The 17,173-nt window shown below is 52.3% G+C and overlaps 1 long non-coding RNA gene across 1 annotated transcript; it reads right to left on the reverse strand.

Moving 5' to 3' along the window:
* Window positions 1-366: 366 nt before the first annotated feature.
* Window positions 367-13,947, reverse strand: LOC111936784 (uncharacterized). The gene is made up of 7 exons (XR_015277725.1): window positions 13,888-13,947; window positions 13,175-13,289; window positions 6,637-6,743; window positions 4,632-6,013; window positions 3,904-3,982; window positions 3,618-3,804; window positions 367-2,688 (listed from the first exon to the last, which is right to left on the reverse strand). It is a non-coding gene; the product is annotated as an uncharacterized LOC111936784 (long non-coding RNA).
* Window positions 13,948-17,173: the final 3,226 nt, after the last annotated feature.

Here is a 17,173-nt window from a genome sequence, read left to right on the forward strand (position 1 = left end):
GAAGCTGTGCTGTGTGATCCAGGCCCTCGCAGAGCAGGGTGGATTCTTAGCCAGGCCGAGGAGCATCTTGCTGAGCTCGAGCCCCCAGACTCAGTCTCACATCTCTCCTCATGTGTACACAAGTGTCACAGCAGGTTCTCACCCTCAGCTCCAGGCCATGGCTCCCCACAGCCCCACAGTGCCTGTGCCCTCTCCTGGGGAGCTCTTACTGCCCCCTCCACAAGGGACAAATTCATGTTTCTGTGGCAGAGCACTCCTGGCATTCCAGCTGAGCCATTCCTGTGCTTCCAGCACTTTCAGGACATAAGCTTCACTCTCCTGGCTCAGCTTTTAAGTAAACGAGCATTTCTCTGAGACAAACCATTACAGGAGGCAGATCAGATTTGTTCATTTATCCAGTTAGACAGTCAGATATTATGCCCCCAGGAATGTGCTCTACTGGCTTAGCACCAGGTTTAGGAGAAAGGTGGGAGAGTGCAAAAACCCTTTAATGAGGTCACAGCACATATTCCACCTCCTCAGGCTGAAGAACAGGACGCCAGAAAAGCAGAGGTGACAGATTAGTCCATTTACAAGGCATCTCCTCACAACAGACTGTTCCCAGCTTTCCTCACACTAAGGGAAAACTGGTTTTTCAGAGATGCAGCCCCAAAGTCAACATCTCCCCAGCACCAGCCAAGGCTCTCCCTTTGAATAGCTGCTGATGGAGCAGCATCTCCTGCAGGCCAGGGGGGCAGTGGGAAGCTGGAGCTGGGCAGGACGTGACCATCATTTGTACATTTTACGCTCTGGAGAGTTTTACATTTTATTGTCTTTATTTTTTTATTGTCTGAGCCCCTTCGAAAAGATATTGGAGCTGTCAAATCTCAAGTCTCCTGACGATAAGCATGCTCTGTAGAGGAGGTCCTGAAGCATTACTGCGAGAAATGCCTTGGGAGCTGCTGGGGCTGAGGGCTGGCCCTGTCCCTGGTCCCTCTATGGGGCTGCACTCAACAATTAGTCTCTAGTGAAAATCAGCCACAGAAGTTCAGAATTTTTTTTCTTCCATTTCCACAGATCACCTTCTGCTCCAAACATGGAAACCATATGGCAGACAGGTCCTATCCCCTGCCAAGAAATTCCTTCTTGATGAGATCCCTGTAGCTATCGCTGAGGCTACATGGGCTTCCAGCAAGGGAGTTCACTTTCTGCATCAGACAAACCCTCCAAGCAGCCCAGGGAGGAAGAGCAGGACTCGAGGTGCCAGAATTCAAGCTGTGGCTGTTGCCTGTTGAGAGTAATTGCCCTCAGAGGGAATATTGTCATGCTTGGATTTTCCCTTCTGTCCCTCCAGCTGAAGCCAGCCTTGTGCCACTCTGCTGCAAGCAACAAAGCACAGCTCAGATGGAATCGGGCTGCAGACCCTCTTCTCCATCCGAGGGGCACAGGGGAAACACACAGAGAAACACAAATGGTGAGTGTTTCACCCACAAACAGGCTTGGGAAAGGCTAGGAATTACACCATTCCTGACAGGCAAAGGAGTCACACGGGTCTGTTATGGAATAAAATCCAAAATTCAGCTCCATGTTGGGAAACTTCATCTAAAAACTGTACAAGTCCTTGGCACAGCCCTAGACAGGGAGCAACAGCAAGGCAGGGGGAGGTTTACACCAAAGCCCCAGAGTCCTGGTGTCAGCTGACATTCCCCCACACCTGCTGCTGGCTCAGAGCTTTGTGGGAGTACCCCATCCACAGAAACTGGGGATCCCACCTCATCTCTGGGGGGTTACCTTGCATTTAGTTCTGTGGTGATTGGCTTGTGACCATTGAAGCAGGAGAGTCACAGCTCTGCCCTCACTGCTGACACCACCCATCTCTGTGTCATCTGCAGGCACTACCAGCAAAGGGTTTTTTATCATCATTGTTGTTAAATCACACATTAAATCATGTCAGAATGTTCCTTGGGAACACCACAGGGAGCGACACTGCCATTACTGACCAGACTTTGAAATCTGTCATTAAGCCAATTTTTAATCCACATAATATGTGCTATTAGCTACAGGTTCTCTGGGCAAAATGTCAAACATCTTCAAAAATATTGAAATACACAGCACCAACTGTGCTACGCTTCCTAACTGGGCCCAAAATTTGATCATACTGGACTCTTCATATGTTTTCTCCCAGCAGGAGCTGCCTGTCCTTGCTCCACACAGCACTGCCAGACCAGCAAGGGAAAGTGCAATAGATGTCTGGCCATTGCTGTAATTAACTGCTTGCTCCTGCAAGGATCTCCTGAGTTTCTGCTCCTGGGCTGTCCTCTACTTCCAGAGCAGACAAAATCTCCCCACCACACTCAGTCACTGCGTGTGCCCCACACCAGCACTGCCCAGTGTAAAACAGCCCCAGAAAGCTGCAGGGAGAACCTGCCAGCAGCCAGACCCCAAATAAAATATATTTATTTTATATAAATAAACAGCACAGTGATCACTGCACAAACCCTGTGAGTGTGCCATGAAATTCCAATTATTAGTCAATCATTTGGGATCAATATTATTCCCAAGCTCCTGTGGCTTTTGCATAGCAGCTGCTGGGTCAGGGATTGTCAGATGCTTCAGGAACACCAAGTCCAGGAGAGTGGGCAAGTGCTGGGCAAGCAGCGCCATCCTGGCTCTCCAGAGTGGACCAGCAGGGCCACATTTGCTGAAGACCTGGGAAGAAAAAAAAAATCAATGAGTACAGTGCAGTCAAAACGGATTCTGGCAGAGTCTAGGCCATCCTGAAGTGAATATTACTTGGGACTAAATTGTTTTCCTTATCTAGCAGTTTGTCCTAAGGAGCTGGACTTAGCCTCCCAGCGAACCCAATAAGTCTTTCAGTTTGACTGGAAACTCCACATTTTTCCTTTTTAGAAAAATGTCACAGACATTCCTCTGTTTCATTACTCTCCGCTGCTTCTCCTTTCCTTCCCATTAAAGCTCTGGCGAGAGGAGGCCAAGCTGAGCGCCAGTGCGGGGCTGGACACAGGCCCAGACTGTCTGGACGTGGCTCAACAGTGGAAAGACCTATTGTTTTCCTTGGCAGGCGACTGGTATTTTTCCTTATGCCCAGAAAGGCTGCGCCAATTTACAGCCCATGACCTGTGGAGGGGGAGGAAGAGCCAGACTCGCGTCCCACCCTTTTCCCCCTCCAATAATCTCAGTCTGTGGAGGCACCACACACCCTCCCGCTGGGCAGGGACCATTGCCCTGAAAATTAATTCCTGTAACCAGGGCAGCAATCCTTCCCCCCAGGTATCCTGTGCCCCTCACTCAGGTTTATCATTTAGCCAGGATCTGATCCTGAACATGACCCCAGGGAGCGGGCAGCCTCCCTTGCTCCAGAGCAGCCTCCCGAGCCCTTCCCATGCTCGCGGGGCTGTCCCAGGGGATGGCTGGCACATCCTGCTCCTGCCGGACAGAGATCCCACCAGCACGGCCCCCCTGATGCTATCTCAGTACTTCCAGCACCGGGGCAAGCAGGAAGCACAGGGCTGTGGGAAAACTAAACAAGGAAGTTTGACGAGGTTTCTCACACCACCGAGTAGGTTTGCTCCCTTCTCACTGAAAACCACTGGGCACAAGTTCAGGTCAGGACTTGCCTTATCATGAATTGTTTCTCCCAGGCCTCAATACCATCAGCAGCTTCCACCGTCCTGCTCCTGGCACCATCCCCGGACCACAGCACAGGGGCCTGGATTGTGCTCCCTGCATTTAGGCAGGGAAGGAGCTGTAAGTAACACGTGTTGAGTCTGCTGATAGCTGAAATCTCTCCCAGGGAAGCTCCTTCTGGGGCATAAGAATGGGGAAAAACTCAACATTTCATCAAGGGTTTGGTCCCTAGCCTTCTAAGGCTTTCTCCACCTCAGCTCCTGAATCCTCATTTACCTCTCTAAGACAAGAATCACTGCAGCTTTAGCTGGGGGAGGTTTCCAGGCCTGCCCTTTCATCCACCAACATGATAATGCTCAAAAAAGGAAAAAACAAAAGAGTAAAGCAGAGGGTTTGCTCAGTGCATGCATCCTTCCAGCTTCTCATATTAATTACTCCTCTTTCCTCCCAGGCCTCCTCTTGCCAAGCACTCTGCCCTACCAGCCAGGCTGTGCTGTGATGGACAAAGCCCCACAATCCCTTTTCCCACTGTCCTGCACCGGTGTCTTGGTTGAAAGGGGAGCTAAGAGCAAGTGTGACCACAATCAAACCCCACCATCTGCACCAGTTCCTGGTCCCAGACTCTCCCACGGCCTCAGCTCACACCTTGGGGCCACACAGATTATGCAGGGTGCCCAGCATGGCAGGGAGCATCACAGTGCTCACCCAGGTTGGGTTTGGTCTGTGCCCTGGAGCAGTCTGGCTGTCCTCACTGCAGCCAGAGCCCAAGGACATGAGACCCCTCACCCCAGTGCCCACTGCACACAAGGAACAGAACGTTCCTGCTCCCCTCAGGCTGTTCTCAGGAGCCAGGCAGAGCCCGAGGTTCCAAATCCCCGTCTGCATTCACTGCCCACCCCGGTTCTCAGCAGCTGAAGGCCCCAGTCCTTGGGGAACTCTTGGAGTTCCCACCCTCTCTCTCTTCCCACCCTCTGAAGGCAAATATGACAGGTCTTTGAACTTACCCAGATACTTGCAGATACTTAGCAAGATGATGACAACAAACATTAATTATAGCCCAGATTATGTACTGCATCCACCACGTTTCTGCAAGCTGCAAGCCCCCCGAATGTCCTCAGACAGAGACCTCCATGAGCAGATATGGATGGAAAGGGAGGAAAGCCAAGCGACAACCGGGCTAATCAGAAAGGAAATGGCCTTTGTCACTTGGCCAAGTCAAACTCAGATTGTCTCTTGGATTTAAAGTGCTGCTGAAGCAGGAAAGCTTTTTGAGAGCATACACAGTAATTGTCCAGCAAATAGAATGGTGCCAGCTTTTCTCCTCAGCTTTGGAAAGGACATGCAGGATGCAATACAGGGCCATCACCAGGGGTCACAGCGTGGTGATTCAGTGATTCAGCACCCAGCAGAAAGCCCATTTGTCACCTCTGCTAATTGCAGATCCCTCCAAAGGCTCCCAAGCTCACAGTCCCAAAAACCCTGCCGTGCACTCTGGGCAAGGCAGAACACCCCAGCAGAACCACAGGCATTCTTAGGGGTTACATCTCCCCCATTTCACCCCTGCAGTCCTTCCAGAGGTGATTATTCATCTTTCTGGACTCTTCATCACACCTCACAGCAGCAGGACTACAAAGCTGCTCCTGGCATTTCCATCTGTATTATTGCTGGCTGGGAACACAGCTTCCAGTCTGGCCCCTGCCCCTGCCTGTGACTCCTGAGAGGCGAGGCTCCTGCTGGGACTGCTCCAGCTGTGGTGGAGAAAATGCTTTGCAGGGATTGTTTTCACAAATCTTTCTATTGCCAGCTATTTTGATTCCACAAGTCATCCCTGCACTGAGGAGGAGACCTCCCTTCCCCTCCAAAGGATATCCATGCTTTGTCAGAAGGCTGCTGGGTGCCAGAGCAGAGCTCATGGAAAGGGAGTCAAGGGCTGCCCCTCTAATCAGGGTGGTCCTTCCTGACTCCTTTTCAAAGCATTTTCCAAGGAAACTGGGTGCATTGGCAGCAATCTGGACGACTCATTAGAGAAATTTCACTGGAGGCAGACAGCTCCATAAGATGGAAGGTGTCAGACATTTCTTGTCCTGGCAGCAAGCTCCCTCCAAATGATTCTGCTCTGCCCATGAGGTATGGATGACCTCGGAGGAGTTGGGGACATTTTCACCTGCAAGTCCCAAGTCTGTCACCACCACTGCAGCTGGAATTACATTTCCAGACCATTGGTAGCCCAAGAGCTGCTCAGAGGACCATGGTGCCCAGACAGCCTCTTGGGTGGGAAACAGGAGGCTGCACCTTGGAGGACACAGGATCATCCTCATCCAGGCTCTTCTCAAAGCCATGGAGTTGGGTGATCAGGGCTGGACAGGAGTGGATGCAGGGATCTGGTCTAGAGCAATGACAGAGTAACATACTTTGACACAGGGAGAGAAAAAGTCCCGTGTTTTCCAGGTTTCCAGCTCCAGCCTTGCTGAGCCCAGAGCCAGAAGGCCACCCCACTGTATCTCAGGTACCCAGAAACCCTGCCAGGGGTCAGGGTGGTCACAGCACAGTGTTTCTCCCCAGGGGAGCACTCTGCTCAGCACAGCACACACTCACCCCACACCCTTGAGTCAGGGACCACAGCGTGCCATGTCCTGCTGCCTGCACCCGCAGGGCAGGAGGAAATCTGGCAGCTCCTGACCCACCAGGCACCTGGAGCAGCCATCCCATGAGCTCCCTCAACCCCTGCCAAGGGAAGAGTTTTGGGGCTGGGAGGGGAGCATCTCATCCCGCCGAAACACGCCTGGCAGCGCTGGAGGAGCGTGACTGATCCTGCAGCGGTGCTGGGAACGCGAGCGGCACCGAACGCCCCAGCACCGGGGAACCCGCGCCAGCACCAGCCAGTGTGAACACGCTGGTCGGGTGTGATTGCTTCAGAAACGGGGTAAATAAGGAAGTGGCAGCTCACCCCAGCCTCACAGACAGCTCATGCACTGCCTGCTCTGCCCTGAGGCTCCTTCTCCAACTCACCAGGGGGACAGGGCTGGGCTCCTCCCGGCTGAACCGCACAATCCCAACCGCTGCGGACACCAAGGCAGCTCTCCCAGGGACCGCTGCTGGGCCAGGGATTTCATCCCCTATGGAAAAGGCAACATGGGTTTTCTCTCACCCACCAGATGGGCGTTGCACAGTTCCATGGGGCGAGAGCCACATGCTTGACCATCGTGGGAGAGCATCCCAGAGGGATGAGCTGCTCCATGGAGACACATCTGCTATGGGGCAGGCTGGCTGCTGGGGACAGATGTGTCCATTACCTTCCAACCCAACTCTCCTGTTCATCACACCCAAGCAAGACCTCTCTCAGGAACAAAGGATCTTTCCACTTGCCTATGGGGAGCCCCAGGTTTTGCATCTGGGTGTTCTGGGAGGTCAGCTGCAGCTTTCAGAGCAACAACTAGCACAAAGAAATGCTGTAAGCATATTCATATGCAAGCAAAGGAAAACAAACCATGATTTTCAACAACATGGAGCATATAATATTCCAGTTACAGCTAATTAAACCCCCTCCACAAAGGGAGGGGTGTTCTTCCAAGATCCTTTTCTTTGATTTACAGTGTGCATTGGGATTTCACTCCCAACTTTGTCATATGCTGCACTACCTTCTCCCTCTCATGATTTCAAGTCATCCTGCCCCAGGTGCAACTGCAGCATCTGGGGAAAACAGTGACAAGGGTGAACTCAGTCACCAGCCAGAGACTGCCAGGTTTCTGGACACCAGTGTGACACTGGGCTGGGGAAGTCATAGGTGATGGGGCAGACATGGCTGGGACAGGAACCAGCATCTCCCACCCAGCTCCTGCAGCCTTGCTCAGCAGCTCACACACACTCCCAGGGGAAGGCTGAACCAATTGACACAGAGAAACTACAAGGGCTCAGTGGAAATGATTTGTTACCAATTAAGGCGGAAGTCAATTAAGGCAATCGGTACAGGTTAAAGAAAAGATGGCCTAAGAAATACCTAATTGACAGGAAAAAAATAATACAAAGAGCCACCTTGCAGCAGCCCTGCATTAACCAGGGAGACTGGGGATGCTGTGAGGTTTCAAGAGTTCATTGCATTTATGATCAGGAGCACAGAACTCCAGAGGCTTCTGTCCAGATGAAAAGCTAAGGGAAAGAGATCACAAATCATCACTGAACTCCTAACTGCTTTAATCCTCCTCTATTCCCATTTTCTCCCATTCACTGTGTCAGCAATATCCAGAATCCTACACCCACAGGTGTGTTTTCACACACAAGTGATGTGTAACAACTTCCACATTCACCCATCTAAAGAGCATCATCTGTCGTTACAATTCCAGACACACACTTTTATCCAGCCCAGGGAACCCCCAAGCTAAAAATATTTAGAGGCTGGAAATATCCTCAGACATCAATCACCCTGAGCCTGCTGGAGGATCCAGGAGCCACAGAGGCACAGGTGACCCTAGGAAATGACTGGTAAGGGCCAAAGAATGCAAACAGCAGAGATAAAGGCAGAGGTGGTGCTGAGGAGAGACATCCTGGCTGTTCCAAGGGAGCTGAGCTGCAAGGAAGTGCTGGGGAGCCCACAATAGCTCCTGGTGATCATGAGACCAGGACACTGCAGGGGCTTCCAGCACCAGAGATCTCTGGAGCCAAGGACTGCAGCATGGCACAGGGAAGAAAGCAAACTGATCCCTCCTGGTGCTGCTCAGCTTTGGTCCTGGGTGGCAGAACAACCCAGGAACGACCTGTAGTACCCATCACCAGCACCACATCCACCCCTCCAGGAGCACACTGCCCTTGCCCCACCAGCACAGGGCCAGGCTTTGGTGATCAGTAGAAGCATTTGTACCTCACTAACTGCTCTATGAGCAGGTGGTTGCACCTTGATCTCCCCTGTGACCTCTACAAACCATCTACTGAACGCCCCTGCCACCACCTCCTGCCCTGAAGAGCTCTGCTCCCACAGGTGCCAGCACACACATCTATTATGGGATCCCGGGGTCCTTTGCAAGAATAACTCTGATGTGCTGCAGACTTCAGATGGGGCTAAATCACTTGCCTAGTATGAAGGATGCCTTCCTTGGTGACATTTTTAACACTGTTTTTAAGGAGCGTATTGCCCAGCTGGAAATGAGAATCCATCAGGCGATAGCATATATCGTAGGTCCTGGTCAGTAAGTGGAAAGAATTGGGGTTTATGGCTCAATAAATCATAGAACTTTCAATTAGATGAGTAGCTTAATTACTCCACTGGATTTCGCATCCTACCTCTTTTGTAAGATCGTATTCTTTTAATGGCAACACAGCCGTTACCACGGCCCTGACAAATTGCACTTCGTTCCTTCCTATTCAGCATCTGACTGGAGCAGGTAGGGCATTACAGCTTAAATTCATTAAATTACTCTTAACATACAACTTCCCTTGACTTTCTGTAGATAATTCAAAATAAATGGCATCCCATGAATGCCTTCTCCACTGGGCAGGATTGGTTTCCCTTCTGTGACCCTCTCCAAACAGAAACAGAGTAAAAACAGATATCGGCACACATTTATTAATGGACATCAGCATGTTTGTTTCAGGGCTTCTGGCACTTCAGGCCTGGTCTCTCCTCCCTAGGCTGGGAAAGGCTGAGGCCATTTGGATTGCAAGGAACCTTTCCAGTTTCACTTATTTGTCACACACCTCGATGCCTGAAAACCACAATCATCCACAGTCATGGCCCCAAGGAGCAGCAGCGCACACTGGCATGCACAGCCCCAACAGCCCTCAAAACACTGCTGATGCTTTCAGGTAAAGAGGGGCTTGCCAATACTCAAAAGTGGTCACTTGCAGCCACAAAAATATTGCTGAAGTCCTGGGGATAAACAAACATGGCTTTCGACACTGAATAGACCAGACACTCCCTGCCCCTCGGCAGTGGGACCTGCCAGCGACCCCAAAGACAAACTGTCATCAGTTTTCCAGAAGGATCTGCTGGCAGCCATCTGGCTGAGCTCTCTGGAGCTGTAAAGCTTTAGTGGGAGAAATCTCTTGACTGCTACAGCCTAAACAGGGCTGTGGAGCATGCCCTGGGCACAGGGAGGAGCTCTGCCAGCAAACACTGCCCATCCTGCTGCCCCTGCCCACAAACCCCATTCCAGAGTACTCCCAACTCGTGTGTGCCCCGTTACAGCACGAGCCCATCCGACCACTGCTCCATGCCAGGGACCCATCATGGGCAGACACGGCTGTGAGGCCCCACTTCACTTAACACACCCTGCTCGGGGTGCTGCAACACACAGAGCTCCAAGGGCTGGGCACATGGCAAAGCCAACGCTAAGGGAAACCTCCACGTGCCTCCACCAGCACCCTGTAGGAATAAAGAGCACTCAAACCCAGGCAACAACAAGCAGCAGTGAGCAGGAGAGATTCAATCCAGCCTGCTGATGCTGGCAGACAGGTGACATACCCAGCAGAGCCACCTGACATACCTGAACACCTTGACCCGTGCTTGCAATTCATCCCTCAACAGCATCACCCAAGAGCATCACCTAGGACGACCTGTGGGGTGACCAGCCTCAGGGGAAGCTTCAGCAGTTGGCTGTACCTCATCCTCACTTCTGAAAACCCAGGTTTTAGTTGAAAGCCAGCATTTCTCATACACAGAACAGAGTATCCGATCCGTGCAGAGCAACTCCCCGTCTCTCCTCACTTTCTTCCTATTGCACCTCAAGAGTTATAGATCCTTCACACTCATAAAAGATAATCACCCTTCATGGGTGAAGGAGCCTCTATTTATACCACTGCAGCAGGATGAATAGGCTGTGCAATTAAAGCAGGAGCTGCAGCAGAAGGGCTGGGCTTCCTATTGAAGGGAAAATCCAGTATTTTCCAGTACCTAAAAATTAGGTATTTTTACTACTCGGTTAGAAGTCGTAGAGTCAAAGATTTAAACCCAAGGCTCAGTCATGCCATTTCCCAAGATCAGCACTGCTCCACATCCTGCAAACAACACTGCTCTGGGTACCGTGTCACGGAGCCCATCCAGGAGCTCCAGGCACATCCCTGGGTGCATCCCTGCTTCAGAGCTCTCCAGGACTACAAGGATGGCCACTGGCCATGCCTGGCCAGGGTCTCCAGGAGCCCTGGGTCTCCAGGGTCCCTCTGCCGCAGGCAGCTCCGCGGGGGGCACTATTTACCTTGTTAATTTCTGAGGGAGGCGTTTTAATTGCTTTAAATTACCGCTGGAAAAACTGGAGTGGTCAACAATCAATCAGGCTGATTTACCACCCCGTGCCCACCCGCCGCGAGCCGGCAATCAGCTGCCGCCACGAGATCTATTATTGATGAACTTTGCGGCACTGCTAATTAGCCTTGAGCGCAGGTCCCCGGCATCGCTGCGATGTCACCGCTGCCCAGGACAGGGGACACGCGTGGCACCGGGAGGGCTGCCCAGCCAGCCCAGCTTTCCCTCCCTTCCCAGGCAGGACATAGCTGGATCCTACAGGGGCAGCGCAGGGGTGAAAGGGGCGAGGAAGGCTGTACCCTCCCCAAAATGCAGGGGACAACCGTGGGGGAAAGTTAAGGTGTCCAGGGAGTAAAGCCACCCCGTATTCCAACAAAAGCAGTGAGGGAAGAGGAGGGCATTGCGATTCTGTGCAGGAATCCATAGTTCCCATCCCTGCCAAGAGCACCTCCACGGCGACGGGCACGCGCATGCCAGTCATCCATCAGCCCACTGATCTCATCCTTGATTTTCATGGACAACTTTGATTTTTCATCATAAATTCTCCTTGTTCCTCACTGGAGACTGACAGGGGGTTTAAGTACAGAATGAAACAGAGAATATTAAAGTGGCTGCTATTCTTTTGTGCCTGTCAGTTGATTCACTTTAAACACTGTCCTTTCTAGTGAGAATAACACAACACTTTGGGACCCTCAGCCAAGGCCCTCAAGGATATTGATTAAATGCAGCTTCCCCTGGAAGACGGTTCCTTTTCCTTAAGTTCCCCCCATTTTAAAGAGGGGCAGTGGAGGTCCAAGGGTCCTGCCTGGCCATTCAGGCTCATTTCCAGGATTGGGTGAGAGCATAGCAGCCCCAGAGCAGCCACCAAGCCAGCTCCTGCCACACTGCTGCTGGGTGGCCCCATGTTGGTGACACTGGATGGCTGCAGTCCCAGCTCTGCTTATGGGACCAGTCCTGACAGAAGTTCCATGCTGTGCTCCCAGAAGCCTGATGAGCACAGCCAGCCCTTGGAGCACCCAGGCACAGGGAACCCTGCCTGCAGGGCAGCTCATGGCACCAGGCTGAAATCCCCCCCCAATCCTTGCTTCCAGGGGCATCAGCTCCCCTTGCACTCCAGGGAGAAAGCTGCTTTATCATCCCCTGCTTGCTATAATCCCATCAAAGCACTCCTGGCCCATGGCCCCCTTGCCCAGGGTGTCTCTGCTGCAGGCACCCACACAGCGCTGGTGCCAGCACCTCTCCCTGGCAAGCCCAGCCACAATCTTTTATGTGCAGACACAAAGCAGCAGTGCCCTGCAGCTGCTCCACTAACAGGTGATTAAATGTGCATAAAGATTTACTCATTTCCCCTTCCCAGCATCAGTAAGCAACACGAAAAAATAAATATTCCAAGCGCTCAAATATTCAGGCTCCAGGTTCACAGTGGGAGACGACTTCGAGCTATGGAGGTTTCCAGCCTCTGCTGGAAGGAGGTTTCCATCCAGCTGCAGCAGGCGACCATTCCCTAATTCCACTTCACAGCCACTAACTCCGTGCTGCTGCTGCAACTTCTGGTGTTTTTCTCAGCAAAGATGCTGAGCCCCAGCAGGGATGGGCACACAGGGGGGGCTCTGACTGGTGCTCCCCTTGCCCCCACACCCCCAGACCACCTGCACAGCAGCCACCATGGTCCATCGGGGAGCCAGTCTAAGTGGCCAAGCACGAAGCTCCTTCCTGGGACAGGGCTGGATGCGGAGAGGTGGGAGATCTCTGGTCTGGGGACAGGGACCATGAGGTTCCAGCCCCAGCCCCAGCAGGGAGACCCCTGGAAGCATCCCGGGAGTGGCCGAGGTCGAAGGCAGGCTGCTCTGGGTGCCCTCACCATGCTCAGTTTGTTCAGCATTCCTGACCTGCCTCCAGCACAGCTTATCTCGGCTCCCAATCTCTCTGGGATGGAAACAGCCCCAGCCCCAGGGGAAGTTTGCTCACCCTGAGTTTACACCTGAAAGATCCCTTGTTTATCCAAAGCTGTGCAAACTGTAGGCCTGGAAACCGGACTGAAACCCTTATGCAACCACCCTTCTGAGCCAGAAACAGCCCAGCAGCAGCTTGCACGGCTTAGCCTGGAGCAAGGTGGGTGTATAAGCTGGAACAGAGCCAATAGTCAGTCCATATACTGAGCATCTCTGTGCCTCCAAGGAAGCTCAGCCTCCTGGGTGACACTGAGGTGACACTTCTGTGCTGCCAATACACACACCTGCACAGGCAGGAGAGTCCTGGGAGGCTGGAAAGGGAATCCCACATTGAAGAGCACCTCTAGCTCATGCCCAGGCCTACCTGCCCATGCAGAACTTCCTCCTCACCACCTCCATCCAAGGAGAACAAGCTGCAGGAATCCTATGTCTGAGCTCTTGGTAATTCCCTGCATCCTCTGACCTCAGCACATCAGCTCCTCCAAACACAGAGAATGGCACAGCCATGGCATTTGGTCTGAGTCACACGCCAGGAGGAAGATGCCACCACCCTCTCCTCCCTGGCACCAGTTTGCTTCCAGACAAGGAAAAATGCTGGTCCTCAGTCAGGCCAACCAAAGTGACCCAGAGCACCTCTGCTTCCCAGGTGAGCCACAGAGCCAGGTGAGCCACTCCAGCCAGAGGGGCAGGACACATCCCACCCAGAGCTGGGGCCCCTCTGCACTCCCACAGCACAGGGCAGGGCTCTGGGCACCAGTGCAGCCCCTCAAGATGGGGGAACCCTCCTGCTTCAGCCCAGGCAGGAAAAGCAGCACACTCCTACAGCCAGGGACCACATTGCACCCAGACCTGAGCCATCAGCTCACCGTGAGACACCCCCAGCACGACACCAGAAACAGTAGCCCCAAGACCCAGCAGTTTATCACCATCACTGCATTCACCCCCATGGAAATCACATTTTGATCTGTCTATTGATTTTTAAATGTTCAAATCATTGAACAAACTCACTTCTTACCCCCTTCCTTCTGACCACAGCCACCCGCTCCCAACACCTCCAGTTCCCTGGGATCCATCCACCTTTGCCCAGCTCCTGCTTTGCAAACGCCCCAGTCTCCCCACTGCACCGCTGAGCACATCAGGGCTCCTGCTCCAGTACGGACCCATCGGTTCCAGGGCACAGCTGCTGCCAATTACCACTACTTAACTGGCACATTAAGCACAGAGTAAGGAATTAGGAGTTTCGGTCTGCTCTCTACTTAACAATAACAAAGTCACTTGACCTTTTTTCAGCCACCACAATGGCTGTGTAAGTGACTGCTTGACAAATGGGCTTTGTAATGGTCTCTGCTCTTTCTCATGTGGCTGGTGGAACAGTTAATATCTTGAGTCACAGCATTAAGAGGAGTGCTCGTGATTAATTTAAGATGTCAATTAATCACCCCAAATGGACTGGTTTGTCATCACTTCCTAATGGGAAGATGTTGATTTGTCCCGCAGAATTTGTAACAGGAAGGGAGGCTGAAGGCCCTGCTCAGAGCAGCAGAGCTGTGTGACCAGCGCTAGTGAGAGAGGAAGGAAGAAAGGAAACAGCCACTTCCACATACAAGGGTGCCACTGTATTCCCATTTTAAAAATCCCTGGGAAGAGCCCGCATGTATTTTTTTCCGAAGTGCCAGCCCTGATTTTGGCTTTAGACACCTCCTTCCAGCAATCCAAGGTGCATCACCCACAGTGCAGGGCGTGGGGGACAGTGCCAGGTGCAGTCTTTAGAAAACTCACACATTTTTTTCTCTCTAACACAGACAGCAAGAACTGGAAAAATCTCTGATTTTAGCTGGACAAAGGAGACGTTGATGATTTCAAATCTGTCCTTGGTTTCCTTTTATAGAAACAAGACATGTGCAGCGATGATTCAGAAATGTAGCTCCAGAGATTGCCAGGGCTGCTTCACACCAGCTCCTCCGAGCTAAGCAGCCATCCCTGGCAGAGCCTCTACCCCAGCCATGGGGTGTGTGGACCAGGGGATGCACTGGGTCCTGGCTCTCACACCCCATTTCTGGAGGCCAGCAGAAGCCAGTTGGTCAGTGGGAGTGCTGCTCTGCACTACAGGGATGGTCAGAACACCCTCATGGTCTGACATGTGTTGCAGTGATTCTGGACAGGTTCTGCCGAGCCCTGCCATTTTGCTCCATTTCTAAAAAAATATGCTGTTTACTACATAGGACTGATTGCTGAGCCCACACACCACAGCCAGCACACACTGCCTCTAGGAAGTCCATCTTAACTTTAGAATGTATAAGAATTTCCTCCACTGGGAAATGTAAATGTCCAAAATAGCCCCTCATCAGGCCTCATACTGGGAAAAGCCTCAAGGTTCCCCATGCTCCAGAGAAGATGAGCAGGCTTTGTCTCAACAAAATCCTGTGCAATCCTGTGTGACAGTCGTGGTGACAAGGAACTGGAACTCTCTGGATTCCAAGTGGAGAAGTTTGTACTCAAAGCAGGAGCCAAGCATTGCAGTTCCCTCTTTCTGGAGGAGGAACTGGAGCTGGGGAGCTCCCAGCCCAAAATGCACAGGGCAAGAGCCATGTCACCCAGGCAAAGAAAACCCAGGGCTGGCATGCAGCACCATCATTTAGGTATTTGTGAAACAGCTAAACAACAGCTTCTTGCAGCTATACAAATATTTCAGACTTTTCAACAGCTCCTCTCTATGAGCCCACTAGTGCCCAGACTCAGCATCCAGTGATGCCTGAGCCCGAAGTGCAGGGAAGAAATCCTCCATTCCAGTCACAGTAGGCACCAAGACACGGGAGACAGCGCACACCCTGACTGACTCCAAGGGGCTGTTTCCTCGGCTGCACTTTTCCAGGATGTTTCTGGGTCACTTGTTTCCGTATGAGGCATTACCTGGACTCGTGTGAGCTGTGTCACCCCTCATCAGTCTCACACTGTGGCAATAAATAGAGTCCAAGAAAGACAGATTTTTTTTTCCACCCTGAAGTCTGTAAAAGAAAGGGCTGCAGGAGCTGGAGATGGAGCATCACCTGCCTCAGGCTCCCATGCAGATCCCAGCAACGCATCACACTCCAGGCTCCAGTAATTCACAAGGCATATTAATCATGGAACAAAGAAGTCACTTGGGATGTTGGAAAATAAAAGCAAATATGAAGAAATTATTTTTTTTCAATTGGTGTGAAATGAGGCAGGTTTTCTCCCACACAGGCAGGTTCCTCCCTGGGAGGAGAGCCTTGCTTCCTGCCTGCCCAGAGGCCCACAACCCTGCTCTCTGTCACATCCCATGAACCGTGCTCCTCTGCCCAGAGCCACGGGAAATGTGCACTCCTTTCCTACGAGTTCCCATGAAATCACAAAAATGCTGGGGGTCTGAGGGGAGGAAGCACTGCCTTTCCATCCGTTCCTCGCCTCCCATGGAGGTTTGAAAACAACTGTCCTTGTGTCTGTGTGTGCCTCGTGCACAGCAGCTGCAGAAGGGGTCCAGCTCACAGGGTTGTGTGGGACCACGCTGCATTGGGAACCCCATAGTCAGGGTTAGGAACTTCTTTCTATTGGGGTGACCCCAAGGAAGTCAGGTGAACTCCCTGCACACATGAGATGAGCCCAGACTGGGCAGAAGAAGGTACAGCATGGCGCTAGCCTGAGCTCACTGGGATTTCTCCACGGCTTTCACCAGCCAAAGCTCCATGACAAAAATGTCAAATCTGGAATTTTAACCCATAACAAACCCATGAAATCCCAGATGCATTTCCATGTAAGCACACAGCCCCCTTCCTAGCCATGCCTGGGCACAAGCAGTGGGATGCCAGTGCCTTGGTGCCAGCACCAGGACCTCCAGTGGAGTCACAGTCTTGTAACAATTGCTGCCAACAGGGAAACTGGTTTTACTGGACAGTCAGGTCCCAGGGAGGAAGCTATAGGTGACATCCCTTGCCCCCACTCAGGAGCCTCCCCAAGGGTCGTCTCCAGCCATCACAAACATTCACAAGTGTGCAGCTTGTCTGAGGTGTGGGGCAGAGCTCATCTAATGCTACCTTGGGCAGCAGCAGCAGAGCCCATGTGTGCCCATCTCACTCATTCCAGAGTTTATCCATTGTGTTTATCAGCCCCCTAACACGGGAGCTGCTGCATATTGCCTCCAGCAAAGTCCTGGGGAGAAGGGAGAGCGTGGCCCCGGGAGGAGCAGCTCTGGGGCACAAGGGCTGGGGGCCAGCAGAGCCCACCCCCTTCTCCTGCGATCCTGGACTTCTCACCCAGCACTGCCATGGGAAAGTCACAGCCTGAGAGGGGCCACGGTGGGCAGCCAGGCCATGGACTGGAGAAGGTTCTTTTGTCACAGACCCCT

The sequence above is a fragment of the Cyanistes caeruleus genome, chromosome 18 (genome assembly GCF_971803275.1).
Source record: "Cyanistes caeruleus chromosome 18, bCyaCae1.hap1.1, whole genome shotgun sequence".
Classification (NCBI taxonomy): Eukaryota; Metazoa; Chordata; class Aves; order Passeriformes; family Paridae; genus Cyanistes; species Cyanistes caeruleus.